At 39.9% G+C, this 19,317-nt stretch overlaps 1 long non-coding RNA gene across 1 annotated transcript in view; it reads right to left on the bottom strand.

Annotated features, from left to right (window-relative positions):
• Positions 1-1,773: 1,773 nt before the first annotated feature.
• LOC112647089 (uncharacterized) overlaps positions 1,774-19,317 on the bottom strand; it is a 35,508-nt gene continuing 17,964 nt past the window's right edge. Inside the window, exons 2-3 of the long non-coding RNA XR_003128067.3 lie at positions 5,506-5,648; positions 1,774-2,836 (exon numbers count right to left, since the gene is read on the bottom strand). This is a non-coding gene — a long non-coding RNA (uncharacterized LOC112647089). The remainder of the gene's footprint in view (positions 2,837-5,505; positions 5,649-19,317) is intronic.

Here is a 19,317-nt window from a genome sequence, read left to right as displayed (position 1 = left end):
CAGAAAGCCAGGAACCATCTCCAACATTTTCCCTCTCCCTTACCCAACATCGTGCCCATCCTGCAAATTCTATCAGTTGCAACTCTCACTTGCTGTTCAATCAACCCATTCTCCTTCCACTCACACTAACACCAAATTTCTTGTTTGAACTATTGTTATAACTTTGCTGTCGTTACACAGATATCCAATCTTACTATGACCTGCTCTGCACACTGCAGTCTGAAAAATCTTCTGGAAACAGAAATTCGATCTGTCACCTCCCTTCTTAGAATTTTTGCATGTCTTCCCATATTTGTAGCTTATGGACTTGATTCCTTCTCACAGCCCATGAGACCCTGTGTGATCTGGCCTTTTCCAAACTTGCTAACCACACCTTCCCACAGTTAGCATCACACTCTTCTCATTTTAGCTCATCTATCTGTTTGCTACTTATTATGAAAATGATGTACCATATTAATCATCTTGGGAACAAGTTCCAATGAAAAGGGAAAAGTAAGACTTTCTATCTCCCTCCCATCCAGGTATTCTCACTTTGCCTCCTCAGAAGCTCACTCAGTTGGGGTCATTCAGCATGCCAGGGCGGATACTTGGGATGACCCTACCCAGAAAGCTTAATGGGGTGTGCATCTCATGCTGCACTTGGCTACAGGGAGGCGAATGATATGTGGCAGGTTTCTTCCTTCTCTTTGAGGAGGAGGGCCTTAACTAGCTAAGCCTAATGGTCTGGTCTCAACTCCTCATTTACTACATCATCCAAATTCTATGGATCTCTTCCTGAATCTTTCCAGAATTGTGGACCTAAGACAACTGCATTCTAAGGTACTGATTATTTAATAGCTATTAAAAATAGCTCTTCGTGCTATTTTTACAAAAAATTTGTACCCTTGGCTCATGCTCATTTTAGTGTTTGTTTCAAACATTTAAGCTTCTTTAAAGAACTAATGAGGCTTTGCTTGCTTCCAAATTGCTAACAGGGGACAGCTAGGTAGAAAGTTACTAACTAGTGAGGCTTGATTCTTAGTGCAAATCCGACAGCTTTTTGGTAGTCTGTATACTCAAGGCCAGTGGCCTCATCATTTTTCTTTAGGGTTTAGTGTGTGGTTTTCTGTCTTTTTGTTTGTCAGGAGAAAGCATTTTAAGACTCCTTGAGTTAGGAAGGGTAAGTTCCTGAATGAGGTCCAAAATCAAAACCGACTCCCCCATTGGGGAGATACCTGCACAAGATTACATTTCCCATATAGCAGCATTAACCATCCTCCTGGTTGCCCTGGTTCACTGTTTTGTTGTTTAACCAGTTCTTGCTGACAGTCTTGGAGGTTTCAAATCTGTCTGACAGCCAAGTGCATATTATTCCCATTATAATACATTCCACTCTATTCTCTAGGAGGAAAGGTTTTAAGTGATGCCAAGTGAGAATTTACTAATTATGTTTCTCCCTGACCCTGTCATTATTTGAAGGATTGACTTTTTTCCTCCAGCTAGCAAATTTTGTATCTCCCACTTTCTACCTTTCCAAATGTTATTGAACCTTGGAGACCTAGTTCTTTTTTTTTACAGCTAAATAGGATCTCTTTGCTATTTTGAAATTTCATAGCTTTTGACGTTTGTTCATTTTTATGTTACATTATTCCAAAAAGCAGTTAGTGTCATTTAAAAACAACCATATAATTGTCTAGCTTCTTGGATGGTCATTTTAGAGGTGTCAATACTTTCCTTTCATTTAAATTGTTAATAATGTCACAGATTAATAATGATTACTTTGGATGCAGGAAATAGCCCTTTCTTTTTATTGAATCCTCAGGTTATATATATATATAAAAAAAAAACCTGGGCATGAAGTTGGTGTTTTATAAATGTCTTTTGCTTATTCTCACTTCAAGTGGAAAAATACCCATCAAATCAGAGCCAAAAACATGCAAAGTAATGCAAGTTGGAAGGAGGTAGAATGGTTTATGGTAAGCAGTTGTGTCTACAAAATGTACAGAGGGGTTAAGAACTTGGATTTTTGAGCCATACAGACCCAAGGGCAAATTCTAGTTATGCTACTAGATAGTTATGCAGGTGAGTTAATAACATTTCCAAGCCTTTGTCTATCATCTGTAAAATGCAAAGACTATCTATCTTATTATAGATTGTTGTGAAAACTGAACAAGAGAATGCGTGGAAGTCCAAGCACAATACCTAGTTCACAGTAAATACTCAACAAGGGTATTTATACACTGTTAAATATTAGTAGCAGTGTCCTTATTAGTACCATTAGTAGTGTTAATGTCAATACTGAAAGAGCATTGCCTTTGGCATCAAGGTCTAATTATGATAGTTATTAGTTATGTGGTCTGTGTCAGGGTAAGGTCCTTTGAGGAGAAGATGACAAGACAGACAGGTTGTACAAGACAAGACCCTTGCTGGGGAGAATGATACCAAGGATAAAGAAGGAGGGAACAGGAGAGGGAAGGTGATGCAGGTCCAACACAGTGAAAGCAAAGTGGGAAGAAAGGAGCATCCGGTAGGAAGAATCTCTGCCGATCTGAGTACAGTTCTGAGAAAACCCTAGCCTGGCCAATGCAGAGTCTTAGAGCAGAAGCTGGAGAAATCTCACATTGGGCAACAGGGTACAGGCTCTTGTGGCACTGCTGTGCCTGGTCACTGCCTGGGAACAGGCTGGGTGAAGGGCGGCCTCAGTGTAAATGCCAGGCTCCATCAGAAGACACAGCAGCATTGTCATCTGCTCTGTACAGCAGGTTTTCTGTACAGGAGATCTGGATGATGCACCTCCATGCCTCCCACTTGGTCTCAGACTCATTAGTCCACCTGTTAGAGTCGGCTTGTCATCCATCTGTGACATGAAGAACACAATAAATACTCCCTGGAGAGAGTGCGAGATGTCACATAGATGATTTACATAGAGTATCTGGAACACAGCATTCAGAAAAGTTTCATTCTTTTTCTTTTGACCTCATTTTATTGTCCATCTTTAACTTCTCATCCCTTAAAGATAGACTCCCAATCTTTTCTGACTGCTTCTAAGCATCAAGGCAGCAGCTATTTAATAGCTCCACATTTTAAAATCCTTACTTTTGCCTTGTTCATTCAATCTTTGGCAAAATATACTAGAATTAAATTATCCAGATAATGTCTCTGGCCATTTTGTTCCTTTATCTAGATAAAAACAGTCTCCAAAGTGGGAGAAGGAGAACAGAGAAATGAAAAGCAACTCATATTTAGCATTAGGTTTCTTTTTCCTTGAGGGAATGAGCTTGCTTTTCTTTGAGATTAAATACTTTATGGGAACACTATGTCTTGAATCCTTCATCCTATTCAAGTCATTGGGGCATTCAAGAACTAGAATTATTTAGATCAGAGAAGATGAGCTGAGTGGGGAAGATTGCTATCTTGAGACTATTGGAGTTCTCAGAAAGAAACCCTTCTGAATTCTAGCCCACCAATACACCACACAAAGGGGAAGAGGTTGAAATAATTACATATTGCACAGAGAAATTGAAAAACATAAAACATCAATAATGGAGTCCTACAGAGGAGGTTTTTTTATAAGCTGTGGCAAGCAGAGATATAAATACACATAGTTTTTAAATGATTCTTTCTACCCCCAATCTTTTTCATAAGTTGCACTTGGCAGAAGCATTTTGCTTTGCTGCTGCTTGATTATAACAAATCACAAAGGTGTTGTGCAGTCTCAAAACCTTTTCACGGAGAAGTTCACTCTCCCAGCTTCAAACACCACCAGTTTATATTGGTTATTTTCCAAAGATTTCACAATGTTGTGTGGTTGTCTTTGGGTGCCTTGACATATAGACAAAATAAACAGTTTGATATTATTCTCTTCAGAAAGCTTCTCAATAAAGCATCTTTGTTGCATATCTGGCTTAGTGAGACCAACCTTGTCTGTACCTGTTCATTCTGGATTTTTATTTGAATCAAGGACTATTGAGATCCATTCTACAAGATGAACGAGCACTCAGCTTTCTGTGATGACATGTTGAGGTACTAAATGGTCAGATTTCCTGTTAAAGACCTTCAAAAGTTACTGCTTACCAAAAAAGATTTTTTGGCATAGGCTTCATTTCTAAATAGTGACGTATTTAAGATCCTAAAAAATGCAATAGATAATATAATAAGCATCCATGTATGCACAACCTAGCCTTTGTCAAATATTAACTTTTTGCTATAATTGCATCAAATTTGTTTAAAATTGACACCAAAAATTATATCTAGGTACACAAGTCCTTAGATACTCTCCTTTTCATTCCCTTACTTCCCTTCTTGGAAGTGAGCAGAGTCTGATTTTGATATACATCGTTCCCACATATGTTTTTTATACTTCTGCTATATATGAAATATATCCAGAAACAATTCATGGCATTTTTCAGGTTTTAAAATGCACATAAATGTTATCTTTTATATAGCAAACTGAAATCAATGTTTGCATGTGGTGTGAGAGAAATACGTTTGTATTTTTTTCTTTCCAAGTAAAGAGCTACTATTCTCAGCCCTTCTCCGTGTATATGTTATAATTCACCCTATCTCCTTTGATCAATTTATTCGGGGTTTTAGTTTTAGTTTTTGCTCTATTTCTTCTTGTGTCAGTTGCAATAAGTTATATTCATGTAGGAGATCATCTGTTTCTTCTAAGTTTTCAAATTTTTTGACGTAAAGTTGTCCATGGAAGTGCTTTAATATTTTTCATTTCTCTTACTTTTATAGGTCAGGCCACTTCTTAACTCTTAAGGCCTATTATGAACATTGCCTGCTTCCTTTGTTTCTTAATTAACTTCTCTGGAGGTTTTACTCTTGAATTTATGTTTTAAAAATGAATAATGGTTTTAATTTTAACAATCCTCTATAATATAGCTTTGTTTTCTATGCATTTAACGTTTGTTCTTACACCGTTCATTTCTTCTTATGGGTTTACACTTTTTAAAATTTTCTAATTTGTTGAGTTTAATATTCATATATTCAGGTTTCTTTTGTAATATAGCAATTCAAAGTTGTGATTTTTTTTCTGCTATTGTTGTGTTAGCCAATTTTCACCAGTGTTGACACTATCACTCACAAGTTTATATTCTTGGATTGGGTAGTAGAAGACAGGGGACAGAAATAAATGAATAAATACATAAATACATTTTATAAGTGATTAGCTATAGACAAATGAGTAAGAAATGGGAATGAGGAGGGCTAGGGGTAGGGAGGGGACTTTGTGATTTTAAATGGAATTATGAAGCCATGCCTCACACACAAGGTGATATCTATGCAAAGACCCTAGGGAGGGGAAGGAAAGCACTGTGCAGATATTTGATGGAAGAGCATCCAGCCAGAGGAAACCACAAGGTCAAGGTTCTGTGAGGGAAACTTGACCAAAGCATTTGAATTAGAGCAAGGAGGGAGGTATGGCTGGAGCAGAGCAGACAAAGCAGAGGCTTGAAGGAGGACACATTCGAAGAGTGAACAGAGCATGTCAAACTGGGTTGTACAGGCCAGTATTTTTACCCTTAATGGGATTGAAAGCCAGGAGAAGGTAAGCAGATCACCATGATATGATCCAGCTTCTATGTTTTTCAGGTTCAGATGTTGAGAGCCGACCAGGCAAGGGTAGCAGGAGGAAGGTCAGGCAGGAGGCTATGGAAATAATCCTGGTGAAAGATAAAGTTGGGTTGGATTTCGGTCATGGTGGTGAGTGTAGTTAGGAAGAAACACAGAATGATTGTAGTTATCAGCTTCCAGCCATTACTTTCATTTGCCATTTCTGTTTGCCATTTTGCATTCCATCTGCTATGTCTCTTAAATTTCTTTTCTTATATAAATTTATTTTTTATTGGTGTTCAATTTGCCAACATACAGAATAACACCCAGTGCTCATCCTGTCAAGTGCCCCCCTCAGTGCCCGTCCCCCAGTCACCCCCACCCCCCCGCCCACCTCCCCTTCCACCCCCCTAGTTCGTTTCCCAGAGTTAGGAGTCTTGCATGACCCTGGAGACCTGGGCTCGAGTCCCACATAGGGTTCCCTGCAGGGATCCTGCTTCTCCCTCTGCCTGTGTCTCTGCCTCTCTTTCTCTCTCTGTCTCTCATGAATAAATAAATAAAATCTTAAAAAACAACAACAACAACAATATTCTTAGTCATTTCTTTGGGTCTAGTTTGCAGTTTACTAATTTTTCTTCAGCTTATTCTAGGTTACTATTTATGCTACATATTGATTTCAATATCAATAACTATTTTTCATTTATATATTCTTTTTCAGATACATTTTCAATGTTGTCTTGAAAATATATGAAGTTCCTTTTTAAATGTTTTTAATCATTTTAAATATACTCACTTCAGAGTTTCTATTACCTGAAGTTCTTGGAGGTCTACTTCTGTTGTTTATTGGTCTTCTATCTCTCCCTAAGGATTATTCCTTCACAAATTATGTAATTTTCCTTGTGAGCTAATCTTCGGTGGGGCTTCAGCTTGAAAAATATTTTGTAAACTTGTTTGATGGTAAGTCCTGCCAGAATGGTTTTGTGCTTTCTTCTCCCTGGAGCTACCAAAATAATAGCTGTCTGGAATTCCTTTTCTGTTAATTTCTCAGCTTGTAGTTCTCCAGATCTCTCCTGCAGTATTTATTCAACCTCCAAACTCACGCATAGCAGATTGTTGGTAAGAAATCACCAGAGATGATGATTTTGTTTTTATGTCCAGGCTGATGCACAGATCTTATTTATGAATTCCTCTATCAGTAGATAGATTCCTTGAAGCCCTATACTTTATTTCCATAACCCTTGAGGGGCTCTTACTTTGTGGGTAGATATCAGGTATGCAACCATCTATCCTCAACACTCAGAGCTGTCTCATTAATTGTCTGCTTAGGCATATCAAAGTCAAGACCTTGTTAGAAACAGGGTCAGCTCATGAGCTTGTTTGGGGAAGTTTCCAGAGTTTGGGGATTCCTACAGACTTTCCTTTCTTGTCAACTCAACTATATTTTTAAATGATGTTTGTTGTGTCTTATAGAGCTGTTCAGTGTGACACATTGACAAACATGAAGTCTGGCCCTTTATAATCTGTTGATGGTTTATCTTTCTGGGTTCATATTCCATGTATCACCCACAGTAGCTACATAAGTTGGCCAAATGGGCAAATTAGTACTTTCCTGCTTCTGTTTTCTTCTGGATTTCTTCCTTTGCTAATCTCTTATGTCCATATATGACTCATACATTAAGGCCCTGCTTTAGGAAGACATCCCTCATCTGCCAAAGAGAAGTGATCTCTCCCACACCGTCTTTGCTGTGTCTCTTATTTAGTGCCTATCGACTCCCACACCTATTGTGCCTATTGTTATGCTCTTATTTTTCTAACTTTACCCAACTCTGAACATTGAACTGGAAACTTTTGATGCAGGACAAGATCTGTGGTTAATTCATTTTGTATATATACCAGATGTAGCACTATAGTCTTTCAGAGTCTGAGAGCTTATTAAATAAAATTGAATTTAAGCAGAGTTTCAAACAGAAGCTATAATATAAACATAGAATGGGATTTGTATACACCCAGTGAATGCATAGATTAGGTATCTGTAAATCCATTATAATCTTAAAACCTAATGAAAGTGATAGTTGTCTAAATGTTTGAACCTGTCACATTTCAGGCACTCTGTTAGTGCTTTACTTATATGATCTCTAATTCTTATGACAATTCAGAAAAACAGATGAGGTTAGGGTAGTTCCTCAAGATCACAGAGGTGAGGTAATAAGAGGCAGATTTGAGGTTTGAATCTAGATCTATTTGGCTTCCAAAACAACAAAAGGCAAATGCACATAAATACTGACATAGAAAAGCTATATGCAGGATTGTTTTACTCTGTGTAGATAATCAGAAATCGTGGGCCGATGTAGGTGGGATTGGAATGAAGCCTTCAGGGTCACCTCCTCCAGGGAGCTCTGGTTCTACCTATTGGTTAATTTCCTCTTACTGAGCTTCCACAGTCCTCTCTATATTTACCTTAATTATTATGCTTTAATTAGTTGATTTTAATAGTCTATTTATGAGATTATCTCCCCATTAGGGAACAACTGACTTGAAAACAGGAACTTTGTTTATTTTTTAACTCTGTTTTTCCATTTTGTTCCCATAAGATATGAATAGTGTTCTTATCAATTTTTTTACATACCATATCCTAGTCTTGGAGGTTCACAATACATATTAATAGATAAAGGTTTTAACAAGTTCTGCAGAAAAGAGATTCATTTAGTCTTAACTAAAGAAGCATTTTCCAACCTCACTTGACCACAGGATCTTTTATCTCAGAATACATATTAATATGTTGTGTATCTAATGCTTCAGAAAATAAATCTTGAGAAATAGTGTTTTTCCATGACTTTCTTGAATGTTCCATTTCTCCTTATTTTTGGGATGGCAGGTGAGTAATGATAGTGATAGATAGTGGAACCCACTAATTTTATTATATAAAAGGAATTCCCCTCATACCAATTGCTAAAAGAAAGTATGTTGTGTAGTAAGAGGTAAACACAGTAAGAGAGGTAAACACAGAGATGTTAAAGAAAACTCAACTGTTAGCAAGAGAATGTATTTGGCATTTCTGCCTTTGAGGTTACCATACTCCTTCTAGGGATGTGGGAGGTGGGGCTCTACTCAAACTCAAATCTACTCTTTGCTTTGATTTCTCCTTTAGAACGCAATCCTATTCCTTCAGAAGCATGGATTTCTTTGTCCATTCTTTCTGGTGAAGCACATAAATCTCAGTGGCAGCTGTAATATTGAGAAATACAAAATACAGAGGAAAGAGTTCAACAGTTTTCTCAGTGCTTATGGCAGCCAAGGGCTGAGCCCTGTGTGTCGTAAATGACAGGCCTGTCCAGGGGAAAAACCCTGTGTAGGCAGTTTTTATCCCTTTTTAAATTTTTTTGGTGTTAAGGAGTGGAATCTTTCAGTAGCAGAAGAGGTTGCAATCAGCCTCACCTGTTTTTTTTATATCTCACAGCACCTCAGGGAAAAAAGAGAGGGAAGATGACCTGGGGGAAGCAGAGGGGCAGTGATGCCAAGCTTTCCAAAAGATGTACTATGTAGAGGGCCCTTAACCACTTTGGTATCTCTGGTCCCATGAAATGATTCTTGAAAAGTCTCTTTTTCTGTAGCCATAAATGCCTCCACTATGATCCTCAGGAAAACACTCGTAAAACACACTCATGTGAGGAATTCAATGTTATTTGTCTCCTGGGTCCCTGGTATACTACATACACAGGCACAGCCCTATATTTAATACCAAGACATTTGGGTGTAGTGCACCCCAAGATTCTCAGTGCTCGCTACAATTATAAAACACTTGCTGAGGCAGAGTAACAAAGATATTTTTATTCCTCAAAGTTGTTTCTGTCTTATTGACTGCTTGGTAAGTGGGTAGACTCCTAAATCAAAAACAAAAGTTGATTTTAAAACATTGCTGGTGACATTTTCACAAGGGAACATGACTATTGCTAAGGACCTATCATGAATTAGCATTATGTCTTTTTATTCCACTAAATTCTCATGGTGCCCTACAAGGTAGTTATTATTCCCATTTTGCATATTAGGAAAATAGATCTCAGAGGTTAGGAGGTCACAGAGCTACAGAATAGTGGAGGCAGCCCTTGAAACCAGGTCTGCCGTGTCTCCAACAGTGTAAGAGCAAGTAGGGGGGGAGGTGGGGGCAATTTTAGGTCGTTACCTGTGAGGTCACTCCTGCATAAAGATGTGAAGGACAGTAGCTCACAGTCAGTGTGGGAATGTACTACTGAGAGACATGGGAATAGGGAGGCATGAAGGCTGGGGCCATTAATGTACTCATCTGTCACACTGGGCACATAAGCCAGGGTTGTGGAGCACAAAAACAGACTGGGAGAGGAGGCAGGGTCCAGACCCAGGGCCTTGTGCGGCATGCTAACATGGTCTTGTTTCATTTTAAGGCCAAGAAGAAAGCCCTGACAGAGACTTGGTCTAGCTGGTACCAGTAAAAGTGGAGACCAGTGGGCGGAGTTGAGATATGTTGTATTCATTGAATGGACAGAAAAATTTGGTGATGTTTTAGATGTGGAGACTTAAGAATAATGGATCTCTGAGGTTTTGGTGAATGATGGCACCATTCCCAGATAGAGAGAGAGATAGAGAAGGACAGGGGCTTCAGTGACAAGAATCAAGAGTATTATTTAAGCATAATAATGCTTAGCCAGTGTCCATATGAGGAGGGCAGAAACTACTAATTTTTCACCCAAAGAGGAATTTGTTGCTGGAAAATGGTGGCACGGGTCATAGTTGCATTAAAACCTTTGCAGTTTAAGTAGGTACTTTCACTTTTTATGGGTTCTTTCCTCCATTTTTTTCTTCTTTCTGATTAAAAAATGATAATTAAAACATTTTCAGAGCCCTAAAACTGTTGTGGGCTCAAGGTACGTTGCCTGCCATGACTAACAGCTAAGTTGGCTGTACTAATGGCATTGAAAGGGACTGGAGAGCAGAAGGGATGGAGTATTGCATAGGGATGGGGAAACAGCTGCTCCCAGCAGGCAGGAGCTCATCAGCCACACTCACCCACTGAAAGTGAGGAAACCACCAGTTCTCACTGCCTCGCAGGGGCCCTCATTGCTCTCTCAAACGCTGCAGCAACCTCTACTACTGAAGGAGCATAAACTGTCATTACAGAAACTGCTGGAATCCTGGCAGCTGCCACTGAGCAGAAGGCATCAAGGTCACCGTGGCCAGAGATGCTGCCAGGAGTGCAAGTGTTTTTAATTGCATTCCCTTCCTCATCGCCATGTAATGCCTTTTATTGGCAGCATCCGATACAAATCCAGCAGATTTTAGAGTCTGGGAGTTGTCATTTGCAGGCTTCCAGTCCTCGCAGTCCCAGGAGAACATGAGAGAGCAAACACAGGGTTAATAATCAACCAATAAATATCTGGCACATGCATGTGAAGTCTGAGATGTCTGTGGAACATACTACAGGAAGCATCAAGTGAGATCACTTGGGAGGGAGCGTAGAGAAAGAAGAGCTGGTGAAGTCTATGAATGAGATCACCAACACTTCCATCAGACAAGGGATGAGACAAGGACGAAGCCGACTGAAGAGCCAGAGAAGAAAAGCAGCCGCTTGTAAGGGCAAAAGGGGCGGAGGATCTACTGTGTTAAATGCAGCTAATAGGTTGAGTCAGGTGAAAACATAAAGGTGTCACTGGATTTCACATCATGAGCATCACAGGTAACCTTGACGAAGGTAGTTTCCATGAAGTACTGTGCAGGGACACCAAAATGGCTTTGTGTTTCATGATTACTTTATGAAAACCCCTGTGATGTGTGGATTATTACCCCACATATCTACTGAGCGCTGGGATAAGATTCCAAACTCAGGTTACTGACAAGTCCAGTGAGTTCTCTTTCTACTATTTCAAAAATTCATAAAATAATCACTCTCCTTTACAAACGATGACATGGCAAAACAGAATGTTCCAATCCTTTCTTGCAGAAATTCTGGCCACGTGCAACTTGGTCCACACGGAATCTCAAATTCAAAAACCTACTTGGATACAAGATTCCACAGCCGCTAGGAGTTCTCCTCGAGAGGCACGGTGAGTGTGTGCAGATGGAAACCAGGAGTAGGTATGGTCTTCTCATTACCACCTCCCCCAACACTTATTTTATCATCCTTTCCTTAAAGACCAGGGAAGATTTTGTGTTCTGATTCCTTTATTTTCAGGCAACTGCAGGGAACTTTAGATCACATCTGTCAGCTAAAAATTCCAAGGAAGCTGCCTGCATGCTAGTCGGGCTTCAGAAGATGAAAGGTCAAGTAATAACTGGTGAGGGAGACGAGCTGCAAAAGAGGAAAATGAAAATCTATTGAAAAATGGGGAGTTACTGTAGAAGGCTACGGAGCTGAGAAGGGCCCAGGAGAACATTCCCAACTGATTCCAAAATGGCCATGAAGTCACTGCTCCAGAATCAGCAGTACCAGCAGGAATATTAAGATAGGGAGAGGAAGATTCCAAGGAAGAGTGACGTTTGGTCATTTCTGAGGCCTTCAGTTTTCTGGGAGAAAACCTGGTACTTTTCCTTTGGCCAATTCCTAAATCTGTCACCTGGGTTTTGCAACGGTCTCCTAATTCATCTCCCTGCCTGGGGCACGGCTCTCTGTGTGACTCTCTGCACAAGAGCAAATACAGGGCCTTTTTGTGTCAGAATCATCAAGTCCTGTGTGAAGGAGAAGGGAAGGAAGGGGCTGATGGAGGCTTGCCTGCATGGGTGCAGTCCAGAATGATAGGGGGAGCACAGGGTTCTATCAATCAGGTTGCTTGCACTCGTATCCTGGCTACTCCACCTTTTACTATCCGGGCACCTCTGAAGAAGTCACTAACCCTGCTCTGCATCAGTTTTTCTCATCTGAAAACAATGAGATTAAGAGTGCCAACCTCTTAAGATCAGTGTGATTTTTAGAAGGGCTACTATGTATGAAGTATCTAGACAAGTACCTGATACATAGTAAGCACTCAGTAAGGGTGAACAAAAAGGAAAAGGTAACACTGCCTTGAAATGTAGTACAAATCATGTAGGTCCAGCCTTTCTGTTGATGATCCACATTGAGAATTTTTACCAAGGTCCCACTTTAGTAGATTGATATGTATATTTTATACACACACACACACACACACACACACACACACTCACAGGCAACAGGTGCTTGGCCAGATTCTATTTAGAAATTTAATGACGATGAGACACTACCAAAGGGATTTTATAATAGTTCTATGAAAACATCCAAGGGCCCTACTCTCCCTTCTCCTTACACCGTGATTACTGTGGTTGGAGACAAGGAGTGTTTTTCTTCTTTATTCAGTACTTCTTGAAGGAGCCAAGGCATACCCAGCAGGAATTCTGATTCCATGGCAGAGGCTAGGCATGGGTATGGCACCCTGAGCTGGATAGTGCAGCTTCGTCTCCTAGAGAAGCCGAATAACACATTTCATGATCCAGGTAAGGATAGAGATGACTTGCTGATGAATGGCAAAGCTTATACTAGCACACCAGTTGACCACAGCTGATGCAAGGCAGCGATATGGAATCCGGCAATCTGATGACTGCCTGACTTTCTGTTGATCTCTTTAGGGTCTCATTCTCCTCTCACTTCTCCCACCTTCACAATTGGCTCCTATATTTCATCTTTCCTTTCTTGGCTGGTCCCTTCTCTTCTAGGTTGTGATAAGATGAAACTTTTGTGGCTGAGTTCAAGATGTTGGCAGGTTTGGTTTCTGCTGAGGCATCTCTCCTCAGCTTGCAGATGGCTGCCTTCTTGCCATGTCCTCTATGGGCTTTCCTTTTTGCGCATGCATCCCTGCTGCCCCTCTCTGTGCCCCAATTTACTCTTCTTATAAGGACACTGGTCAGATTGGGTTGGGGCCCACCATATGGGCCTAATTTTAACTCACTTGCCTCTTTAAAGATGCTATTTCCAAATACAGTCACATTGTAAGGTACTAGGGGTTAAGGCTTCCACATATGAGTTTGGGGCAGGGGGTACACAATTCAGACCATAATACTTACTCATGGAGTTTGTGTGCCTACTGGGCGTTGCTCCCTTTCTCAGACCTTAGAATCATTTTGGATGCTGCAAACTGATGTGGACACTCACATCAGTTTTTGTACATCACAAGCTTGGCACCACAGTTACTGCTAAAAATGCATTTTCTTTTCTTTTTTTTAAGATTTTATTTATTTTTTTGAGAGAGGTGGAGATAGCAATAGATATTGGGAGAGAGCATGAGCAGGGAAGAGAGAGAGAAGCCAACTCCTCACTGAGCAGGGAGTCCAATACAAGGCTCTATCCCAGGACACTGGGATCATGAACTGAGCCAAAGGTAGATGAAATGCCTAATCAACTGAGCCACCCAGGTGCCCTGAAACTGCATTTTCAAAGAGATATGACATTGTCAAACAAAATGTAACATAATGTTGAGACAGTGAATTACTTCAGACTAGTAATTTGGAGTCCAATAGATGCCAAGGATCACTGTGTTTCCTTTGAAAATCTGAGAAATCCTGAAATGCCCCTATAACTGCTCTGGTTACCCTAAGGTAACTTGGCACCCAGTTTGCGAACTCTTACATACATATCTATCAAGTTTGGTCTTCCCAATAATTCAGAGTTATGTATAATTCTTTAGACTATTTATGAGAGAAGGAAATGGATGCTGAGATTAGATACGCAATTTCACTAAGGTTACACAGTTAGTAAATAGTACACTTAGGTCTGTTTGCCTCCAAAGCTCAGTTTTTCCTCTGTTGCTGGGGCAGGCAGACTTGATTAGCATGCAATGTCCAGTCCTACCTCCTTTCAACATACCATATTTCCCTGCACTGCTGAAAGCTAAATGAAAAACCACTCTTTCCAGATTCCTGTGTGGCAAAGGTTCAGCATCAAAGGAGGACTTGCAAATCACATGTACTCACAAGAGATTTTAAAGGGGGAGTAAGATGGAGGTCATCACCAGGCCTGAGATGTGAGCAGTTTTTCCTACAGTGTCATTCCAGCAACTTGACTTAGGCTTGACTATCAAGATTATTAAAGCACTGAGCAGACTCAGTGTCCCTTTGCCCAATTAACACATTTCTGGAGGTCAAGGTGGTGACAGCAACGGGAGCTTCCTTGGATTGCAGCCACTGAGGTATGTTCTTGAACTCAGTTGTTTCAGTAGCTAGTTCCACATTCCTCACTTTTTTGACTGCGCAGAAATAGCAGCTCTGGGGTGTGGGGGAAGAAGTGTGATTCTTGTGATGCTCTGGGGCATTTCTAGATATACAGCTACTGTCCACACTTCCAGCCCTTTTAATACTTTAGAAAGCCCTGAATTCCCTGTTAAAAGATCTTTAAAAATCCTTGAGTGATATATGTTTCCTACACATATGTCTGAGTGATATCATTATATTGTACATACATAATAACTTATGAGAGAATAGCTATTACACTTGTAGTAAAGAAATAGAAAGCATAAAAGAGCATTCCAGCCATCATGGCCTGTGTGTTTAGAAGACTCAGATAGAAGGAAATTTAGAAACATCTCACAAAGTTAGCAAATTATATTCTATGAAAGTCCAGTGGCTATAAAAGAACATTGCTGGGAAATTAATGGGCTACTTCCTTTTTATGCTTTTAGAATTTAAGAAATAGTTTAAATTGGTGGTTTAAATAATAAACTTTGCCATATTTATACCATGAGCTTTTTTTTTTTGAGGGGGGATGCATACATACATATACCTAGATGGTGAACTCTATAATTAACACTTATGTTGCCAAGAAATGGAGGCTCTATTTTGACACAAATAAAATAGATTAATAAATCAAATTTGGCTGATTATCAAAAGAAGGTATTCCTCTCAATAATCCTACAGTTTGAGAACGCCCCAAGGTTCTATATGGTCTTAAATCTAGGAAATTATCTTTCCTTAGAGGTTATTCCCAACAAAATGAATTGAGTTGTGCCTTGGTGATTGATCCCACCAAAGAATGGGGCAGCCTCTCTTTAATATCCAGTCTAAATGTCATTGAGACCTAAGTTTGCCTTGTAAATCATAGAAGAACAACAGAGATATGTTTGCCCTGGGTCAGTGGTATCAGTCAGGGCCTTGGCAGGAAAATGCAAATCACTCTCAAAGAAGGAATTGAAGAGGGTTTTAATGAAAGCCCTATTTACAATTAAGGTCAGGGTTAAGAGAACCAATCTGGGTTGGTGAAAGTCTTGGGGACTAGAGTTGTAATTGGCTATAGCTTCTGCCTGGCGTGCCCTCTCTCCCTGCTAATCCAGACCTAGAGGTCATCACACCCCTCTAATTTCTGAAAGGACAGGGGAGAGGGAGGTTACTGGGCTATGGAGAGAGTGCTGGTCACAGGAGAGGATGCACCTGGCATATGCTACATTTAAGAAAACATGAGTGACAAGGCTTTTTTAGTTTTTGCTTTCACTAACTCCATGGGGAAGCTTGGAAAGATGTTTATTCGGTGGGTCCTTCAATCTAAGGTGTCAGCAAGCCAGCCACCACTGTCACTTCAGGTGCCCATGGCAGACATTGCAGAGCCCAGAGGCAATCTTAGATCACAGATAAAACATTAGAACCTTCCTCAATGTAGCATGCCAGACAGCCACTAGTAAGGAACAGGTCGGAGGCAGAACATGAGATTCATCACATTCACAATCACTGAATATTCAACTGGTCAGCAATGTGTTGAAATCAAGTGAACATCTGAGTATTTAGCTTGTGCCTCACAATATATAAAGGATTCTGATAAAGAAGAGAAAGCCCAGTATAGAGCAGTTCATTTAGTTGAAGGACTCAATAATGTTTTCCTGAAAATTAGCAGACTTAGAGGTGCCGATAGTAAACTTTTCATTTATCTGCAAGACTTGTGCTAAAAGGGGGGCAGCTAAGTTTACTGTGGCTCAGAGGAAAGAACTAGAGCCATGGGGGAAGAAGCATCCAAGAGGGGGGCATCTATCAGCTGTTTAGTGTTCAGAGCTAACCAAAAATGGTGTAACTTTTAAGTTCAGTTGAACCTGGATGAACCTGTCTCAGGGTGTTTTCAAATAAAACAATTTCTGATTTAGGAAAGTGGGTAGGCTAGAGGACTACTAATATCCATTCCAGGTGTACATTTCCATAGTTCTAGGCCATTCTGTGTGTTTGGTGGTACACACCAGGTCTCGGAGGGCAGCTTAAAGGAAAGCCATACTCATTCGCTTGGGAATCTTCAGATGGGTATAGCATTGGCAAATTCCCATACAATCCATTTGCCAGCTTTATTTTATAATGTGTCAGCCAGAAAGAACTCCCCTAGCCAATACTTTGTGCCCTCAAAAGGAAAGCTCACGACACAGTAAATTATTGATGATGCTGCCAAAAAGGAATTTCACTCTCAGATCAAATTTGGATTAAATGTAGTAAATCCACAGCATTAGTTTTTAATAACTAAAAAGTTCTGTAGATGTGCTTGAAGAGAATAAAACTACCCCCTTTAAAGGTCTGTTTGATGTAACACTTGAAAGCTGAGATGCAATCAATCATTAACAATGTTTAATATTCTCTACCTTCTAGAAATACAATACCGTCAAGGTGCTGAGGTGCGAAAACTGGCCAAAGTTCAAATCTCATATTAGATGAAACCACTTTTGAAGTATCATTTTCTTACCCACATTCAGTTTAGCTGTTTCTTCACTATATCACCTTTATTCATCACTACTTAGTTAAATAAAAAGACTTTGCCTGATACATGGGTCTCTAGGCACAAGTAGGGGGAAAGAGGACACGGTGTAATATATACAAGAAAAGCCAAGATTAGAGCTCCCAAAAATGACCCAGCAGCAAAATTGGATTTAGTGGTCTCTGTATGGAAGGACTAGGTATTTATTTAAATATGAGCAAACAAATTTCTGCAATGGTGCCACCTTTTGGGGGGACAAATTTGAGGGCCTGTATTTTGTCTTATTTATCTGTTTCCTCAACTCAGCCCAGGCCTCAGAACATAATGGGGATCAATAGATATGCAGTAAATTGGATAAAATATGAACTCCCAAGTCCTCCTTCCTCTTTGCTCCTCAGAGTATTCAACCCATGAGAATTTTCTTTCTTTCTTTCTTTCTTTCTTTCTTTCTTTCTTTCTTTCTTTCTTTCTTTCTTTCTTTCTTTCTTCCTTCCTTCCTTCCTTCCTTCCTTCCTTCCTTCCTTCCTTCCTTCCTTCCTTCCTTCTGTTTTGTTTTTTTTTTTCTTTTTTCTTTTCTTCTTTTATGAGTCTGTCTCCCATGCTAACCTGTGAGGTCCCTCATGGCCCAAAGCATGACATATTAGGTCACTGATTCCCAGTGTCTAATTCAGTGCCTGCTGGGCACTCCTTTAGTATTTGTTTCCTCAGTGAGATCACACTCATATACTCAGATAGGTTTTACTGAAGAACAGCACTGGATGATAAAGAACAATGGCTTTCAGAGTGGCTGGAGTCCTAAATCGGCCATTTACTAACCTTAGAAACTATAGAAATATATTTATCCTCATTTATAAAAGAGAAAGAATAGTCATTTAAGTATATGATGCTTGTCATTTACAAAGTACTTTCATACATATGTTATATTCTATGTAGTGTTTATCTTCCCAGTTCTACCCAAATGTATAAAGGAACAATTAAGAATGCCCCACACTCTTACATTGGAAATATCATATAATCCTTTTTTCCTCCCTCCTGATTCCCATATACTTGCCAGCACACCTCTTCCTGCAGATGTAGGAACTGCTGGCGGCCACTTTCCTTTCAGAGCAGACCTGATGCCAGACTTGACCTTCCCCCCACTTCACCCTTTGTGGATCTCTTCTCTCATTAGATGTCATTTTTATCTGTCCTATTTGCCTGCACACCCTACCTCCATTTCCTTGCTTGCCATGGCCCGTTGGCTCAGTGATGGAATTTCAGACTACTCATATGGACTTTGATCTAGCTTTCCCCTAAGTTACTCCTTTCATGATCTGTTTATGGACTCCACACATAGAAATTAGGAGCAAGAGGTGCCTCTCTGAGCTCCTGGGACATTGAAATTTCTACAGAAGCATGGTGAGATGGGCATCATTTCCCCATTCTTCCAATGAGGAAATCAAGGCTTGGGACAGTAATGCACCTTGTTTAAAGACATGGAGCTAGTAAGTGACAGATCTGGAATTGGGGCCCAGGTGCCCTGAGACCAAATCCTGTGCTATTTCCCAAGCACATACTTCTTGCTCCTACAGTGGACTGTTACTTTGTTCTATGCACTTAGTACTTCAATAGTAAAAACAATGCATCATATTAAGTGTGGTGGTAAAAGTTCTTTTCTGTAGTACTCTCTCATTCCTAAACCTGCCAGATGAAGTGAACTCTGATTTCTCAGAAAGAACAAAGCAGAAATCATCACCCTATACTATGGAGGCAGCGTGACATGTATAGAGAAAAAAGGCTTAAGAAGCAGCCTAGACAAATCACAGTACACTAGCTTGATGACCTTGAGCAAGTTATTAACTCCCTGAAGGTATTTTCTTACGTAGAAAATGAGAATAATATGTGTCAAATAATATGTCTTATTTCTCTGGGTGGTAAGGAATGAAAACCATATTTTTAAACACCTCGGCAACTCAACAAATTTAACTCGTGATCTTTTCTGTTTCCTAAATGACTATTTTCTTCTGCTGCCAATAAAGAATATTTTTAAAGAAAGTACTTATTCTGCCATCAAATTCTAAATCTTTCAATTATGGAGTTCCAAAGAA

This window comes from Canis lupus, chromosome 5 (assembly GCF_003254725.2).
Source record: "Canis lupus dingo isolate Sandy chromosome 5, ASM325472v2, whole genome shotgun sequence".
In the NCBI taxonomy this organism is placed as follows: Eukaryota; Metazoa; Chordata; class Mammalia; order Carnivora; family Canidae; genus Canis; species Canis lupus.
Note: the sequence above shows the minus strand (reverse complement) of the source record. Positions and strands in the feature narration are given on the sequence as shown.